Consider the following 20,009-nt stretch of genomic DNA (forward strand, 5'->3'; position numbering starts at 1 on the left):
TGTTGGCCAAATTCCCGTCTTTAACGGGTGTTTTCCTCAATTGTAACTAAACCAGGTGTCGAGCATTTCATCCCGATTAATGGACCGCCAGCTTTTCCCCGCATGCGCCATCTTGATGCAGTAAAGTTTGAGATTGTTATGGAGGGGTTTGGTTTTATTGAGGGGTTGGGAATAATGAGGCATTCTAACACCCCTTTGTCCTCACCACTCCACATGGTGCCTAAAGCAAAGGGGTCATGGCGCCCGTGTGGCAATTTTCACCATATGAACATGACAACGCCGGATCATTACCCCATTCTGCACATTCAGGATTTCTCAGCTTGGTTGTCAAAAGCCTCAATTTTCTTCAAGGTAGTCCTGGTGCGTGGGTACCATCAGGTTCCCGTGCAGGCATGTCATGTGCGTAAAACAGCGGTGATCACCCCGTTGGGGCTTTTTCAGTTCTTCCACATGTTGTCCGGACTCTTTGGGGCGGCACAAACTTTTCAGAGGCTCATGGACTCACTGTTGCGGGGTCTCGCCTTTTTGTTTGTCTATCTGGATGACATTATTGCCCCATTTACACTACCCTTTTTAACCGTGCCGAGAACGGTCCGAGCTCAGTAACTGAGATAACTATTGAGTGTAAATGGAACGCAACTGAAATGCACCGTGCCAGACACAACCGAACCAGGCTAAATCTAGTACTAGTTGAATATTGAACTAGTACTAGATTTAGCCCAGTTTATCAGTGGCTCTGTTCTCTGATAAAAAAGAACGCATGAGCAGACCACGTCATCTCCTTACAGTCAGCTGACTAAACAGTTCTGTAAGCACAACAAAAATAAGGGAGACTTAAATAAAACCTAAAAATATTAAATAAAACGTGAACAACTGACAAAAGCAACAGTTCATAAGCCTCCGTAATCATAAAAGTTCAGATATTCATAAAAATATTAGCTTCCCTACCGTGCCACATGATTTCCAGTGATGATTCTGCTTAGCAGTGTGATGAACCTCAATGTCTGTCATTGTTTCCTGCGTCTGTAAGCCCTGATTTAGACTATTGTTTGTCTTATCCACTTTCCAAAAGCCGACTCTGTCAAGTAAATTTACCAAAGGTTGCCTTCTTCGCCTGACTATCCGCAAATAACGAAATATCACAATTATAGCGAGACATAACTTCCTGAATGTTACAGGCGCCGCCATTTTTATTTGCTTGATTCCCTCCTTCAATCCATGTGAATAGGAGGCGGGGAACCGTGCTAGTGTCATGTGTAAATGGTCGTAAGAACCAAGCTCGGCACGGTTAACTGATCCAATCTCAATCCAAATTCTACATGGATCTGTTTAACAGGCTAAATGTAAATGGGGCTTATGGTGGCCAGCTCATCTGCTATGGAGCACCAGTCACACCACAGGGATGTTTTTCGGCATTTGGATGCCCATGGCCTGAGTTTGCCGGTGAGCGTTTTCTTTAGGTCGTCGCATTTCAGCATGTGGTGCAAGGCAGTGGCAGAGTTCCCACATACTGTGGTGGTCAGGGCATTACAGGAGTTTTTGGATATGGTGAACCTTCATAAGGTTCATTCCCCATGCGGCCCATCTCATGCAACCGTAGTATGAGGCCCTGAATTGAAGCAAGGCCGCAGATGCAGTTGTTTGGACTGCATTTTGACTGACCGCATTGTTGCCTTTGACGGAGCTAAGTCTGTGTTGGCTAATACGGCTCTCCTTGCTCATCCGGAACCAGATGCCCAAATCGGCCTGACAACTGATGCTTAGTTTTAGAGTTAACTGTTTTGGACCAACGTGTGGTCGATGCATGGGTAGCCATTGGCGTTTTTCAGCCATAAATTGAGGGATAGTAAGTGAAAGTACAGCATTTTGACCGCAAGTTGCTGGCACTGTTTTTGTCTACTCAGCATTTCCGTTTTTGGCTGGAAGGTTGGTCATTCACTGCTTATGTGGACCACATACCATTTGCCATGTCAAAGTGGCTGAGCCTTGGTCGGCGCATCAGCAGCAGCATCTGGTGGCTATTTCTGAATTTACAACAGACATCTGTCATGTTGGTCCAACTCAGTGGCAGAATGTCTGCCACAGGTTCTTGTCTACCATGGCCGCCGACCAGCCCTGGGATGTGGAAATTATTGCCCTCCGCGCCAGCAGTTCGGACCTTAAACTAGAGGAGGTTAGGACGGGAGAAGGTGGAAAAGCACTTGTGTCAGGAAATCCCCCAACAGCCACAGTGTCGAAGCCCCTGGGAGTTCTAGTGACAAGCCCATGGGCTCTGCCAGCAGCTGGCTGTCTTGGGGCAGCCCTGGACCCAAGGCCCAGGGCTGCCCCCGTTCGAGTCAGGGGGCCCAGGCCCTGCGAAGAAGCCTCCAGGAGTGAGGACCACCAATGGATTAAGGCAGAAGGGAGTAGGATGGGGGGATGGGTTCCACACTTAGTGGAGACCTGAGATGTCCCAGGAGAGGGGGCATCCCAGCCCAAACCCAACATGACAAAAAGACAATAGAAAACCGGGTACACAGTCACATTCACATGTTCCCACCCTAGTGCTCCCACATGCAAACACTCTTACCCCCCTAAAAAAAGGACGCAGTACACACACTCGCACTCACCACACACATCCCATATTCCCAGGTTCAGGGCCCGCACCCCAGGCTCATCGGGTAATTTTTGAATGAAGCAGAGAATATTCACAAAGGATCTCCTTTACTTTCACTTTGTCTGCTACTCAGGCTAGCGCTAATCTAGCCTGCTAAAAGCTCCTTGTGAAAACGGATAACAAGCTTTGAGAAACACACATCCATTATTAGGGTTCCAAGCCCGCAGCGCAGGCGAACGGGCTTGGAACCCGGCTATGCCGTTTGCCTGCACAACCCTATTGTTTTTGCTCTGTTTTTTATTATTTATTCTTCCAAAGTTCTCATCTGAAACGCGTTGTGCAGCCCATGTGGATTTGTAATGAATCGATTGAATCAGGTATCTAAGTACAGAATGTGCACCGCTACTCAGACCCAGAAATTCAGACCCCTCAACAACTAGGGGGCGCTATAACGAAGGACAATGCGTTTCGGCCTGTAACGACCAAACTACTGGTCCCACACTCAAAAACTTCATATCACTTTATTTATTAGATGATTCTGCATCATCAAGGGAATTTGCACACCCTCTTTTACTAACTAGTTTTCATGCTACATGGCTACAAAGGTTGAACCTTTCTTGTTAAACTCCTGCATTTTTTGTGCAATCCACGCAAAACTTTATATAGAAGCGTGTCATGGACAAATAAGCTATCGTGGCGGATTTTTGAATTTTGATAATAAAAAATTAGCTAGCTAGCTCTAAATGTAATTGCTGATTATTCTAAAACCATAACAGATTTTAACATGTCCTTCATAACCCATACTCCAAATAAGATTTTTCGCAAGAATGGCTGATCGGATTTTTACAAAACCTTCTTCATCCCCTTCCAGTCATAGCCCTGAACTAAAGTATTAAATATGGTAATGATTGAAACAAGTGCCCCTCCGTCCGTTCCGTCCGTCCGTTGTCTTCCGCTTATCCGGGGTCGGGTCGCGGGGGTAGCAGCTTCAGTAGGGAGGCCCAGACGTCCCTCTCCCCAGCCACTTGGGCCAGCTCCTCAGGAGGAACCCCAAGGCGTTCCCAGGCCAGCCGGGAGACATAGTCCCTCCAGCGTGTCCTGGGTCTTCCCCTGGGCCTCCTCCCGGTGGGACGTGCCCGGAACACCTCTCCAGGGAGGCGTCCAGGAGGCATCCTGACCAGATGCCCGAGCCACCTCAACTGGCTCCTCTCGACGTGGAGGAGCAGCGGCTCTACTCTGAGTCCTCCCCGGATGACTGAGCTCCTCACCCTATCTCTAAGGGAGAGCCCAGACACACTACGGAGAAAACTCATTTCAGCCGCTTGTATCCGGGATCTCGTTCTTTCGGTCACGACCCAAAGCTCGTGACCATAGATGAGGGTAGGAACGTAGATCGACCGGTAAATCGAGAGCTTCGCCTTTTGGCTCAGCTCTCTCTTCACCACAACGGATCGGTACAGCGCCCGCTTCACAGCAGACGCTGCACCAATCCGCCTGTCGATCTCCCGCTCCATCTTCCCCTCATTCGTGAACAAGACCCCAAGATACTTGAACTCCTCCACTAGGGGCAGGGCATCCTCCCCAACCCGGAGAAGGCACTCTACCCTTTTCCGGTTCAAGACCATGGTCTCGGATTTGGAGGCACTGATTTTCATCCCGGCCGCTTCGCACTCGGCTGCGAACCGTTCCAGTGAGAGCTGTAGATCACGCCCCGATGAAGCCAATAGGACCACGTCATCCGCGAATAGCAGAGATGCAATCCTAAGGCCACCAAAGCGGATCCCCTCAACACCTTGGCTGCGCCTAGAAATTCTGTCCATAAAAGTTATGAACAGAATCGGTGACAAAGGGCAGCCTTGGCGGAGTCCAACTCTCACCGGAAACGAGTCCGACTTACTGCCGGCAATGCGGACCAGACTCTGACACCGGTCGTACAGAGACCTGACAGCCCTTATTAAAGGGTCCGGTACTCCATACTCCCGGAGTACCCCCCACAGGATCCCCCGGGGGACACGGTCGAATGCCTTCTCCAGATCCACAAAGCACATGTAGACTGGTTGGGCAAACTCCCATGCCCCCTCAAGAATCCTGCTGAGGGTATAGAGCTGGTCCAGTGTTCCACGGCCAGGACGAAAACCACACTGCTCTTCCTGAATCCGAGATTCGACTATCCGACGGACCCTCCTTTCCAGAACCCCTGAATAGACCTTACCAGGGAGGCTTAAGAGTGTGATTCCTCTGTAGTTGGAACACACCCTCCGGTCCCCCTTTTTAAATAGGGGGACCACCACCCCAGTCTGCCAATCCAGGGGAACTGCCCCCGATGTCCACGCAATGTTGCAGAGCCGCGTTAACCAACACAGCCCCACAACATCCAGAGCCTTAAGGTACTCAGGGCGAATCTCATCCACCCCCGGAGCCTTGCCACCGAGGAGCTTTTTAACAACCTCGGCAACCTCAGCACCAGAGATGGGAGAACCCGACCCAGAGTCCTCAGGCTCTGCTTCCTCAATGGAAGACGTGTTGGTGGGATTAAGGAGGTCTTCGAAGTATTCCGCCCACCGACGCACGACGTCCCGAGTCGAGGTCAGCAGCACACCACCCCCACTGTAAACAGTGTTGGTACTGCACTGCTTCCCCCTCCTGAGACGCCGGATGGTGGACCAGAATCGCTTCGAAGCCGTACGGAAGTCTTTCTCCATGGCCTCTCCGAACTCTTCCCACGCCCGAGTTTTTGCCTCGGCGACCAGCCGAGCCGCCTGCCGCTTCGACTGCCGGTACACATCAGCTGCTTCCGGAGTCCCACAGGCCAAAAAAGCCCGATAGGACTCCTTCTTCAGCTTGACGGCTTCCCTCACCGCTGGTGTCCACCAGCGGGTTCGAGGGTTGCCGCCACGACATGCACCGACAACCTTGCGGCCACAGCTCCGACTAGCCGCCTCAGCAATAGAGGCGTGGAACATGGTCCATTCAGACTCAATGTCCCCCGCCTCCCTCGGGACGTGTTTAAAGTTCTCCCGGAGGTGGGAGTTAAAGCTCCGCCTCACAGGGGACTCCGCCAGACGTTCCCAGCAAACCCTCACAGTGCGTTTGGGCCTGCCCGGTCGGACCGGCTTCCTCCCCCGCCATCGGAGCCAACTCACCACCAGGTAGTGGTCGGTGGAGAGCTCCGCCCCTCTCTTCACCCGAGTGTCCAAGACATGCGGCCGCAGGTCAGATGAAACGACAACAAAGTCGATCATTGAACTGCGACCTAGGGTGTCCTGGTGCCAAGAGCACATATGGACACCCTTATGCTTGAACATGGTGTTTGTGATGGACAATCCATGACGAGCACAGAAGTCCAACAACAAAACACCACTCAAGTTCAGATCAGGTGGGCCATTCCTCCCAACCACGCCCCTCCAGGTCCCACTGTCATTGCCCACGTGAGCGTTGAAGTCCCCCAGCAAAACGAGGGAGTCCCCAGGAGGGGCACTCTCCAGTACCCCTTCCAAGGACTCCAAAAAGGGTGGGTAATCTGAACTGCTGTTTGGCGCATAAGCGCAAACAACAGTCAGAACCCGTCCCCCCACACGAATGCGGAGGGAGGCCACCCTCTCGTTCACCGGGGAAAACCCCAACGTGCAGGCACCGAGATGGGGGGCAACAAGTATGCCAACCCCAGCTCGGGGCCTCTCACCATGGGCAACTCCAGAGTGGAAGAATGTCCAGCCCCTCTCAAGGAGACTGGTTCCGGAGCCAGAGCGGTGCGTCGAGGTGAGTTCTCTAGTCGGAACCTCTCAACCTCGCGCACAAGCTCAGGCTCCTTCCCCACCAGAGAGGTGACATTCCACGTCCCAAGAGCCAGCTTCTGCAGCCGAGGATCGGAACGCCAAGGTCCCCGCCCTCCACTGCTACCCGTTACACATTGCACCCGACCCCTTTGGCCCCTCCGACAGGTGGTGAGCCCATCGGAAGGGGGACCCATGTCGCCTCTTCGGGCTGAGCCCGGCCGGGCTCCATGGGCAAAAGCCCGGCCACCAGACGCTCGCCAACGTGCCCCACCTCCAGGCCTGGCTCCAGAGTGGGGCCCCGGTGACCCGCGTCCGGGCGAGGGAACACGAGGTCCAATAATTGTATTCATCTGAAACAAGTGGGCGGGGCCTATTTCCAAACGTGTGAAAAAAAACTTGAAAACTTCAAATAATTACCAAAAATCTATTTTGTGGTGTAAAGAGCTCAGATTTTTAGGATGTATTCCTTGAATAGGGTGTAACAATTCTCTCACTGCATGTATTGAGGTTTTTGAAAGTTGCACACTCTGATTTTTTTAAAGTTTGTAAAATTAAGAAATCTATGTATTTTCCACCCATATTGGTCAATGCCAATAAAAATGGCCTCTATTTGTTAAGCACATGCAGACTATGCATGGATTTCAGTTTGGTAAAAATCCAGGCTCTTTTGACCTATTTACAAGACATTAAAAATTACACGTACAAGTCTATAAAGTTTAATATTTTCTGAAAATATAAGAACTTTTTTTCTCAATGGCTTAGAAAAAAAGTGCTTAGAGAAACCACTCTTGGACATCCCTGAATATTTTCAGAATTTTAGAGCAAACCATTGATTTTTAGTGATTATTTTTAATTATTTATTTGATATAAACATTTTGTAAAGATGGTGCTTTGCTGCCATCTAGCGGCAAATATTTTCTATGCACAATACTTGTAAATCAATTGGTTTCCAATGTATCAATTGCTTTGAAAAAAGGATATCATGGACAGCATAACACTGCTGTTATATGATCTTCATCTAACAACCCAGACCTTTTGAAAGACCTCTTAAATTATGATATGGGCTACAAGTTTTTGAAACCAATTACCTGTATTTTGGCAAGGTGTTCAGAAGGACTTGATGGCCATGGTGAGAACTCTTGGAATTCCCACATTCTTTATGTCATTTTCTTCTGCTGATTTACGCTGGCCACAATTTATGGAAGCATTTAAGTTTGCAGATATGATAGTATTTATTAACATTGCTTAAGGGAGGACTTTTTAATGTCATGAAATATTAACACAGGAAAGCTAAATTGTCGGGATGGCAGTGCCTAGCTATGGTCCAACACTTAGCCCTCTAGGTGTTATGCCAAGCCAAGGGGATTCTTGTAACGCTGGTTCATCGAGCAGGACGTCAAGGCGGGTGAATAATCCAAAACACAAACTACGAAAAAGCACGAGATCCAAAATGATTAGATTCAAAAGATACGAAAGACTTACAGGTTCAGGTTTTCAGGATCAGGTCGAAGGCCACGTCGTACCACGACTGGGTAAGGCTCTGGCGTCTTCCATCTGTCTGTGCCTTCCTTAAGACGCCAGTGAACAGCGCTCCAAACGAGCCGCAGGTGTAGGCCACGCCCCCCAGCAAACCAGAACCACCTGTGGAGCAGAGTTAGAGCACCGGCCAAACAGAGAACCCTGACACTAGGCTGCCATTTATTCACTCTTATCTACATTTTGTATCATTGATTTTTTTAATTTTAGATGATTTTTACAAGTTTATGTGTGTATCAGGCAAATTAATCCAGTGTCACTATAGCCCTTAGACTCAAAAAGGTTGGTGACCCATAGTACCAACCTTTTTGGCAGGAGGACACTTGAGTTTAAATGTTTTATATAGTATCACTACATTGGTGTTGTGAAGTATCTGATAATTCAGATCATATGCAGTGTCCAGTCAGTAACTGTTATCCAACAAGGATATCATTTAAATTTAAAGAATCATTTTTTATTGTGGTTTAAATGCTTTATTTTTTAACCGTACCTAACACAAAATTAATGTAATTCAGCTGTGAGGATGGAGAGAAAGAAGAGAAGATGACAAAAGAAGAATCAGGACAAACAGGGGAAAGCAAGAGGTTGGTCTAATATTAGGTGGAAGTGAGGGAACCGCTACTTCATCCCAAGCAATAATGTTTAAACATTATGTTTTGAAACTATTAAAATCTGTAATTTTTACAACTAATATATAATGCTTTTTGACCATATGACTTAGTGGAGAACGGCACAGACAAGGGGTGAAGGAGACAGACATGAGATCAGTGATAGAAGGGACAAGTAATGACATCAGGTAGTAATAATTATATTAGGAGGAAACAAAGACCTATATACCATGATGGTTTGAATTTCTAATGACCATATTTCATTGTGTTCTTTTTTAGGAAAATTAGTGCAGGCAGACATGGTGAGTCAATCACAGACTGACGTGGTGCACTCAGAATGAATTTTTAGATTCAATATCAGAATGTATTTTGGGTAAAATATCTGCCCAGATCAAAGCCTCTATGGACTTTGCAGTGGAACTGGACTGCACACCTGATATTTCAAAGCAAGAGCAGGCCTCAGTCATCTTTCGATATATTGATACAGATGAGAAGAAAAAAGTCACTATTGCAGAGTCTTTTGTTGGTTTCACTGGTGTGAAGGACACAACTGGAAATGGCCTCACACATACACTAACAGGGGTACTGGAGAATGTGGGGTTGGATTTGGCTAATTGTACTGTAGAGGGTAAAGTTACGACAATGGCTCTAATATGAGGGGAATAAGCAAGATAGCCGTCAAAATGGATCCCTCATCTGAATTCAAAGAGTAACGACTTAGAAAGCAAAGGAAGTTCCCAGATGACAATTCATACACTAGTCATCATGAAAAGAAACCCACAAGACACTTCAGGTGCATGGTTTTCAATCTTATCGTTGACACACTCCTGCAGGAGTTGTCTGAGAGGTTTTCCAAATTTCAACTTGTGTCTGAGAAATTTAAATTCATCACTAAAATGGAGCACATGACAAAAGCTGAGCTGGAGGAATCAGTGACAACATATGCCCTGATCACCTGTCAACTTTCAATAGATTTTATTCTAGAAATATACCCAGCAAGCCGTCTACTGGAGGGTTACAAGGCTCTAGAAAAGTAAAATTTCCCCATTCAAGAGAACCTTGATTTGGTATTTCCAAATTTGACAGTAGCCCTTAGAGTATTTTTAACCATGCCTCTGACAGTTGCATCTGCAGAGAGATCATTTTGCAAGCTGAAGCTCATCAAAACATAAAATATGAGCAACGATCGCTTGTCTCAGTTAGCAGTGATCTCTATTGAGAACAGTGTGGCACGGTCTATTTCATTTGATGCTATACTTGACAAATGGCCACGTGCAAAGTCACGGAATGTAATAGTTTAAATGTCATAAATGTTAAAACTCTGACATGGATTCCAAATTTTGAGCACTGAGTGCCACTACTTTTATTTATTTGCACTTTATTAAACTTCTCATTTGCTTATGATTGAAATGATCACCTGATATAATATCCAACATAAAACTAATTCTATAATATGTGTTATGCCATTACGGGACGTGACAAAAACGGCATTAATTCGGGACGTGATGGACCGCATTACCCATGATGCAATGTGGTCAAAATGGCCACCAACTACCATCATGCAACGCGGCCCAAAATGGCCGCCGCCCTAACAACGTAGCGGAGAGATAACGTTACTAGGGAAAATGTATAAATTGCGGCCACGCAGGACAATCTGCCTTCTTGTCTGGTGATGATCAACTCTTCAGCTGATATCAAGACAACGGTTGAAAGGGATGAATTCGAGCACTAGCGATCTTTTAACTGCAAAACCTGCACACACATAGAATAAAAGGAGTGACAACTTCTTTTCAAGTCCAAGAATTTAATAACAGAAATAAAATGAACATCCAGAGAACATCACTATGTAATGTTGTTTACCTGAATTAGCACAATATTTTGATTAATAAATCCTCTCTACTAGGCTAGTGAAACTTAACTAAACTACTAAGCAAAATGAAGATTAAAAAGAAGCTAAGCTAAGGAACTATTTACAAGCAAAAACAAACAAAAGGCAAAACAAAAGTGGTTGGTCATAATCAGAATAATTCAGTGAATCCTTGTTCAAAGAAGATCTGGTTAAAAAAACATGGAATGGAGTTAAAAAACATCTGCCATGTATTTCAGTCCATTCACAATGCGAAGCCCAAGTTGAACAAAACATTATTTGTTAAAATAATATTCTGAGGACCGGTTTGTCCGGTAAAATCATTTAATTCAGAATCGCTGGCCTTTGTTTATGCAATTTTTCCTCCGCCCGCTAGGGGGCGCTACAGCGATCGTCACTAACCTGGTTAAAATTTATAGTTATCAAAATTGTCTTGAAAACCGGCATTAATATACCATATTGATGCGGGAATAAGGCTCATAACACCATCGGAGGATGGCGGCGCAGAACAGTTACACTTTATGCTTTAAAACGAACGCCTTTTTAAATGTCCGAAACCGGATATTAGCAAGGCTAATAGCATGTTGGCTAGCGAACACTCTGCGCTAACATTGTACCAAATGCCAACAATGCTATATTGTTAGCCTTTTGTTCTAAAGCACCATGTGTACAAACGGCTTACAAAACATTTCCTAATAAACCTTTTCTTCACCCTCAGTCCGCTGCCCAAACCTCTGTCTCGTGTCAGTTCTGTCCAGCTTTGGCCATTTACGGGAGGAGCGTTGAAGGAGGGAAGTTGTTGGTTTGCTTCTTGGCGGGCCAGCGTTAGCCTTGCAGCAGCATGTGGCTAACGGCGTGGTCTGGATGGCTTGGAGGCCACGTTCTTTGACCAGGATGCAGTCCAATTTGAGCAGGGGTTTTCCTCAGCATTCCAGCCTTCAGCTGCATCGGGGTTCGCTTTCCTGTACAGGCTGAGGAAAATTACACAGAGCTGTTTCGCATGCAGGATCTTTGCTCTGCATCTGATTGTGGGTTAAGACAGCAACTTAGCTCTGTATTTACCCAGACATGTTTGTCCGGATTCAGTCAGGTCCTCTGCTGAAGCAGGCAGTCGGGTCTAGCAGACCCTGGATCAACGTGGCTGGTCCAGGCAATCTTTCAGATGTTCCAGCAGATGAGGCCATATGGCCCCATCGTTCAGGCCTTCTCCCTTGTCCTGGAGAGGTGGTCTGTGCAGCTGCTAAAGAGGTCTGCAGAAGAATGCTAAAGAGAAGAGACTGAAGCACAGGGGCTGTGGCTTTTGTCTGTAAGGAGGTGGTCACAGCTGACCTCCTGCCGAGAAGAAGGGCCCTCAGTAGGGGAGAGAGAGGAATAGAGGCTGTCCTTCCGGCCATGTCTGCAGCAGAACAGAATTATTTTTGTCACCTCTTCCTTACTGTTCAGGATCCAATTATCATGGCATGTTATGGCATAACAATGGTTTGGGGCAGTCAGTTACAAATGGTGTGGGCAGCAGCAGCAAAGGCTGTCCTTTACTCCTACCTTTTTTGCTAGTGTCAGCTGGCTAAGCTGGTGCCACCATCCTGCTAAGCTCTGTTTTAGACCAGGGTTTCCGCGGGGCATTAAAAATCATTAAGTCATTAAATTAAATTGTTTTTAAATTAAGGCCTTAATTGGCATTAAAAGTCATTAAATGTGATTATCTGTAGCATTAAAAATGCCTTATTTTTTTCTAAAAAAAAATATGTTCATAAAAACAGTTTCGTCAGATATATAATATCAGATATAACTGTTTGTGCGGAACCAAACACGCTGAACTGCTTCCAGTTGATCGTAAAGCCTTATGTTTTTACAATGTTCGCAAAAGAAGCTTGAGGCGGAGAAAGAGCTAGAGAATGGGAAAACGCAAATTTCAACAAAAGTGGGTGGAAAACGAGGAATTCGGGACATGGCTGCAGCCTGTCGACGGTAAAGATGACGAAGTATTTTGCTGTGTTTGTAAAAAACATTAAGCTTTGCACAATGGGTGTCAATGCTTTACGTTCTCACACGAAGTCGGATAGGAAGTGGTGTAGTCCAGGGTATACGTAGGTGTACGGGGTATACCCACTTATTTTTCAGTCATCATTGCCTATACAAACTTCTGGAGCGATATTTGTGTCTTTTGTTTAGGCGCGCAGTGAGACAGGTATTCAGCGTTTAAACATCACACGCGCGCGTACTCCAAATCTGTTTGCCGCACGCTCAACTCTGATAAACTCTTCTCAATCCACTATCCTCGCCCTCGGTTCCGTGTCTGCCTGTGACCTGGTATTTCCACGCTCAACACCAGCTATGGGCTCGCTGGATTCTGTCTGTGCGCTCGTGACTTCAAAAACTGTCCACCTCACCAGCCAATCACAGACAGGTTTCTTTCCATTCAGTCAGAGTAGGGCTTGCAAATACTGCATTCAGATGGATTAAATCTAAATGCTGCAGCTTTTGGCAGAAATTACTAAACATAACGGTGGGATTGCAGAAGAAACAACAACCAATAAACAGTTTAATATTTTAGCCTAAAATATTTAGTTTAAAATAATTCCTTGAGTTACTAAGTGAGGTGTGAAGAATGTTTTTGTCTCTTTTCTTTCCAGCTTCTGGGAGGTGATGCAAAAATTTCTTGTGATCATAATCATCATCATTGTCATCATTATTTAAATAGCACTTTAACACCAGGTAAAATAAAATAAAATCTAATAAAATGACTAGGGTAAAGACTCAACAATTTAAAAAACAACAACAATAATAATAATAAGCTGTTTAAATCCTTAAAAACAAACAGAAGTTTTTTTAAACTGAACTCTAAGATAAACAGGTAACCAGAAGGGAGGCCAGGAAGGGTTAATGTGCTTTATTTTATGTTTTTCCATTAAAAGGTGTGCAGCAGCGTTTGAACCAGCTGCAGACATCTGAGTGAGGACTTACCGATTCAGAGATAAAGAGAATGACACTAATCCAGTCATGATGAAATGAAGGCTTGGAGTAGGGTTTCCATATTTTTGCTTTGAAAGAATAGGTTTTACCTTTGCTTTGTTCCTTACATGATAAAAATGACTTAACTGAGGTCCCTTTTTGACTGTCGAGTTTAAAATCACAGCCCATTTTAAAATTGAGGGGCTAAACATTCATTGTTAGGGTGTCTAAATCAACAGGATCAACACTTCTTTGGGTGTTTCAAGTGGTATATTTGACAATTCATGATTTGCAAAGACAAAGACATTTGAGTTTTGATATTCTCCTCGTCATTAACTTTATCTCTTTCTATAGATTCTCTTTCTCATTCAATTTAGGACTTTCCATGTGCCTTATCATCTAGGTCTATATTGAAAAACCTATATTAGAGTAATGAAATGTTGATTCTGGGTGTAGTGTAGGAATTCCTTTAATGTAAACCAAAGAAAATATTACATTACCTGCCAGAAGCTGGATAAAATCTTTAAAAAGAGACAACAGTGTTTTCACACCTCAGGTAGTAGCTCAAGGAAATATTTTAATCTAAATGTTTTAGGCTAAATATTTTAGGCTAAAATTAGTAAACCCTAATGATGGATTTTTGGGTAAACTATATAGAGCAGTGTTACATGTCATTGTTTTTATAACGGCATTTTTCTGAGCTGTGTCTTCTTCAGGGACCACCACTGCGGACAGCCACAGATCAGCCGCAAAGGGCAGACAACAGCTAACAATGTCAAGTTACTTTTCTGTAATCAACGCGGTTACATCCGCATTAGCCACCACAAACACCACAGCAGCATCTGGAGCAAGCTTTACTGCCACTAATTGGAAATCGGATGGTCTTCGAACAACATTTGGATCCAACGCAACACTGCATGCGGAGGTGCTCTGTTGTCTGAACACAGCCATCAACAAGTACTCTGTCTGTCTGTCTGTCTGTCTGTCAGTCAGTCATGGGTACTTGTTGATAGCATTAAAATTATTTCTACGAGCTTTAAAAGAGCATTAAAAAGCATTAAATTAGGGTTACTCATTCCTGTAAAAACCCTGTAAACAGCACAACAAACTTTGATTCAAACCTACCAGTCTAATCATCCCCTGAACACAAATGATCACATCAGGATATGGCATTAAAAGTGCTGTTTGGTCATCTCACAGCTGCTATCCAGAATCCATTTGGCATCTATTTGTTAGTTAAGAGAGCCAAACTCCTTGGCTTTGATCCCATGCTGGTAAACTTAAAAATCTCAATCCGTCATTATTCCACAAAGTGATTCTGTGAACAAGTGTGACAGGTAATGACAGCATGTTTGCACCATGTTTTTAACTTTTTAAAACCAGAACACAAAGAAGTTGTTGATGAAGGTTATGTAAAAAAGCAGATGCCGTTTTCCTGATGCCCCGGTATCCCACAATGCAGTGCGGTTGTTACATCAGCTTTTCAAGCCCCATAACTTAACACTAAAATTAAAAATAAAGCCTTTTTTAACAAAAGATTATAGGCTTGCTACAAGAAAAAATTATACTCAATGTAGCAATATCAGTGTCACTCTGGTCCAAAGAATTTAGCTGGGGGGCAGTGGCTTATTTTGGGGGGGCCAGTAGACAGTCTTACATAAATAAACATTTGTGTAGCCTTTCAAATGAAACAACCATGTGAAACTAAAGAGAGTCGGTAGACTAGCAGTACAGCTGTTCTCTAGAGGTAAGGAGACGGAGAGGGGTGGCAATCCTTTTGAAAAATCAGTATATTTCTGCTTTAAAAAAATATTTTCAGATAAAGAGGGGAGAGATGTGATGATAACTTGGCCAATAGGAGGCACTGAAATTACTCTACTCAATTTATATGCACCAAATGAAGACTGCCGACTTCTTTAAAAATTTTGATTGGAGGACACTATAATTCTGTTTTGAGACCATCAGTAGACCACCTCCCAGCAGACAATAGTGTTAATTTTACCAGACATTTTTAAATTTAGTTTCAGTTTTAGTCCAGTTTCAGCATCGCTTGTTAGTTTTTAATCACATTTAGTTGACATCATCCCATTTTTATTTAGTCTAGTTTTAGTCGACTATAAGTCAAGCATTTTAGTCTTTATTTTCGTCCAAGAAAACATAATTTTATTTGTTTAGTTTTAGCCAACAAAAACTGTCAACATTTTAGTCTAGTTTTAGTCAGGACATCATTTTAACCTTTTACTTTTTTTTCAGCAGATAATATTTAACATTTTCTAAAATTATTTCACATTTCAACATTTTCTCTCATCTTTTTGATAAAAAACACAATTTTAAGGAACACATGCAGACATGGAAGATGTTCTGACAATATTTGCATATTTATTTTGAACATTGTTTAGGTTCAAAGACACAAACACAAATACTTGCATTAAAACAAATAATATACACCTAACAAAGGAAACAAATAAATACAATAAAGTGTCTTATGAACTTAACACAAGTGCTGGCTGTTTAAAGCTAGATCACATAGAATAATAAAATAAATAGATTTAAGGTCGATGTGGAAAAAAAAAACTCTGATACAACAAAAGTGCTTTCCTCCCAGCTAGTTCACATGGTATATAAAGGTACAGTATTCAATGTGAAACAAGGCATAGCTTGCTAGAACGTATGAAATCTTTTTAACTTTCAAATAAACTGAACAGAAATTAATTTTTAATCACAGTTGTACATGTTGTAACATTTAAGCTACAAAAATTCAAAAGGCAAGACCTGTATGTGTTCAATCCAATTCAAACATTAAAATGAATTCAAGTACCCAACTCAAATTGGAGCCAGAGCCCAACACTCACTCTCTGTTTGTCTGTCTGTCTCTGTTAGTCTGTCTCTGTGTATGTCTGTCTCACATTCTTTGTCTCTCCACATGTAGTTACAACATGCAGAAGTTGTATAATGCTGCTCTAACACTGCTCTCTAAATCTGCTCTTGTAAACAGTGTTTGGTGTTGTTGAAGGTCCAAATATCTAAGCCAATGCTTATTCTGCGTGCCACGGACAGTCTTTGTTTGAATTTGTCCTTTTCTGACAGGTATACTTTGTCCACAATGTTTTTAATTTTAGTTTTTTTTGGAACAGTGAGCCTTTTATCAATCTGATCCATCATCTTAACAAAATCCTCACTTTCCACAGTCCGTGAAGGGAGGCTTGTTCGGCCTATCCACAGTGCTATGGCTTCCTCTTTGAAACGTTGGTCCTGAGAGTCAGCTTTGTATTTGGTGTGGGCAATTAAGGAAGCTTGTATAGCTGGCCTGTCATTGTTTCTGGGTGGCTGGTAGGTTGTTGGTGGTGGTGTATCTTCAATCTGGAACAGAAATTAGTACAATGTCAGGATAGATGCACAGCATAACAGGAATTCCAAGTGTATAAGTAGCATATAGGTCTGTTTTTTTCCTTAACAAAAACTAAGTCTCTGTAAAAACTACATTTGGCAGTCCATTTCAAACTCATACAAACAACCTAACTATCATTTTATGGAGGAATACATTGCAGACATTTTTATGTGTGCATGCATTTTGGTTGTATTAATATTGATGCCAATTCAAATCAAATGTCTTTGTAATGGTGTTCAGTAATGTTCAGATAAACAGAGCAGCATTTTATGTCACCAAATAAAGACATTGGGAGTTTGCATCCCAATCCCTGCAGTGGTTCCCCTGGCAATGGTTATTTTGTGTATGAAAATCTAGGTTAAAGTTGTTCTGAATTATGTGTGGCGTATTATTTTTATTTTGTCTTATCCTGATAAATTGTTTCAGTTCGTTTTAGCATTTAGCATACATGTGTAGCTGCCGAGGTGTTTTGTGTTAACTATAGTTCACTTGCAGCTCCTAGATTACCAAAAGCATCTCTCTGCTTTAATCAAACTTGTAATTTAACTGAAACTATAGTTGCCCGGCCAGTATAACATATCTAAGTTAGCATAAATTTAACTTCACATACAATTCTATCAACAAGTGGCTACGGTCGCTACGTGCTAAGAAGCTAACGTAACGTATCCAGCCTGGATACTAACTGTTATGAAAGTTAACCAACATTAGTTTATCATTGGGACATTATAGCCGTTGATTTAATGTTACATTATAAACAACCACCACCAATCTTTCTGTTAACTTACCACAATGTCTTTGTGGTGAACTCAACGTGTCTCTTCAGGTTTGTTGTGTTTTTTCCAGCTACCATGTGGCCACATTCCTTCCCTTCGACTAAAATCAAGCATTTGGTTTTGTTCTCCACTTCAATGAAGCGAAAATGTGTCCATATATCACGTCTCCTCTTTCTCCCGAGCCTCGTGCAAAGCATGTTTTACTTTTTAACCTGTCGCCGCCTCGCCGTGAATCCAGCTCCTGTCTGCTCCATTTGTTGTGTAGGCTACTCTGTGCTCGCCCGCTCCAGGTTTGAAAGTGGGTGTGTGGCGGAAGAGCTGGCAAGGAGGAGGCGGAGGAGGAGACAGGATTTGACAAAACCATATCATATAATAATATGTAATTTTCGTCTCGTCTTTGTTTGTGAACTAAAATGTCCATAGATTTTAGCCCAGTCTTTATTTACCGAACTGCATTTTCGTCTCGTCTTTATTAGTCTACAAAAAATATTTCTGATTTACTCCCAGTTAATGTTTATTAGTGGGGATTTTAGTCTCGTCTAGTTTTCGTTTGGTGAAAAATGTGCGTTGACGAAAATATTTTTTGTTCAGTTTTCGTTAACGAAAATAACACTAGCAGACAAGGATCCTAAGTCAAAGAAATCAGTAACACTTAATACAATGATAAAGGAGTTAGGACTAATACAGGGGTTAAAGTTCTCCGTTGCTGTAACGGATTTCCGTCATTTGGAAAATGAGCGCAAAATGTTCCGTGTAGACTTTTTATTCAAGACAGAAGCTGTGCTCAACCAATGAAATATGGCAGGACATTAGCCAATCAGAAAGAGAGTAGGGCGGGTCTTTGCAAAGCGGAGATCTGCCAGTCTGAGGTTTATCGTGTTCAATAATTTTAACTTTTGGAAGAACATCTCAAACTGACCAAAGACTGTATGAATTAATGTAGTGGTGGTCAATGGTTTTCTTTGGATTTATGCGAAACACCAGGTCAAAAAGTTCAACGGATAGAACAGCTGACAACAACTTCCGTCGGTAAGCGTGTCTGTCGCTGCGCCTGCAGTTAATTGATGAGTTATTTCCACCTGTGGCCATGTCGCCTGTCATTCCCTCGCTTCCAGTAATTTAGCTGATAAACGCGGCGACTAACCAGGGATCTCCCCATGATTCACTGTTATGTTTATTTAAAACTGAAAGAGTAACGCTGTAGCTCGGCTAATTTAGCATGATGCGCTTTCTTTTTTTGAAGAAGGGTAGGAATGTGTAACGATGTCCCAGTTTGACTGGGTCTGGTTCGGAAAAAGTAAAAAAAAAAATCATAAATATTATTCCACCCGCGCTTTTTCTGTAACAAAGAAGGCAGAGCTGCAGTCAGAGCAGCTGTCAGTCAATATGCAGCAGTATCCACTTCAGGAGCAGCTGAACCAGGACACTCATTAAATAAAATGACAAGGATTTTGATGCATACAGATTAATAAGGAAACTACATAAAAAATAAAACAAATAAACTGCAGCTAAAACATGGACTGGAGAACGGGTTCTAACTGTGAGACCAGAGAAAGGCGATTCTCAGAGAGTTTTTGTAGTTATTTGTTATTTTTACACGGAGTGGAGCTCGATGTGAAACGACACTGTAGAAGCGAGTCTCACCAGAAACATGTGAAAAAGCCTCATGTGGATCTATTGACTCATTTTACTCCAACCCAAAAACACCTGCCAGACAGACAAGCTAAACCAGCCAAGATTACCTTAAACAATATTTAACTTAACACTGAAGTTTAATAGCATTTTTTATAATGAAAAATGTTCGTCTTTATAAGCAAGTTATGTTTTTTTCTGATAAACTTTAAGCAATTTTACTAAACTTTTAAAAGATTTAACCTCCCATCCATGGATTTTCTATACCTGCTTTTCTGTACACGTGTTATGTCATGCCATATCTGATTGGAAAACACGGCTTGATGTAACACAGGGTTGTGAAGTTTTTATAAACTTGAAAAAGGTTAATGCCTTTTTATAAACTCATGAGTTGTGATAATTAATTGGTGAGCAAAACGGGCAAAGCAGAGACTGATTATTGTAATGTGCGATCTGTGTCAAATTAAAATGTATGATCTCATGATAGTGTTGGTTATGTGTCCCTCTTTGTCCATGGCTGTTGTTGGCATTGTATGATCATAGGATTGATTTATATTGAATGTGACAGTGGAGTTAATGTACAGGTGTGAAGTAGATGATGAAATGATGCAAGCTGCTGTCTTTTGAATTAGCTGCAGTTTATGGAGGGTTTTGAAATTGTAAAGTAGAGAGGTGAGTGGACTGTGGACCAGTTTGGCAAAAGTGTGAAGGAAGAACTTGCTTGATGCTGCAAATATGAAAGTTAACCAGGTGATGTTATGAATGTGGAAAGTATAGGAGATTATGGAGAGGGCTGTCCGGGATGGCGCCAAGGCTCTGAAGGTGGAAGGTGGGAGAGATACAGGAATTGTCAAGGGAACTACCAGATTTGGTTAAAGTGG

At 43.1% G+C, this 20,009-nt stretch overlaps 1 protein-coding gene and 1 long non-coding RNA gene across 8 annotated transcripts in view; both read left to right on the forward strand.

The window, feature by feature from the left end:
• rad17 (RAD17 checkpoint clamp loader component) overlaps positions 1-20,009 on the forward strand; it is a 246,379-nt gene that overhangs the window by 190,030 nt on the left and 36,340 nt on the right. The gene's annotated exons all lie outside the window — the stretch shown is intronic.
• Positions 8,378-8,818, forward strand: LOC118560172. Its single transcript, XR_004929138.1, has 3 exons — positions 8,378-8,492; positions 8,630-8,704; positions 8,796-8,818. It is a non-coding gene; the product is annotated as an uncharacterized LOC118560172 (long non-coding RNA).

This window comes from Fundulus heteroclitus, unplaced genomic scaffold (assembly GCF_011125445.2).
Source record: "Fundulus heteroclitus isolate FHET01 unplaced genomic scaffold, MU-UCD_Fhet_4.1 scaffold_40, whole genome shotgun sequence".
Taxonomy (NCBI): domain Eukaryota; kingdom Metazoa; phylum Chordata; class Actinopteri; order Cyprinodontiformes; family Fundulidae; genus Fundulus; species Fundulus heteroclitus.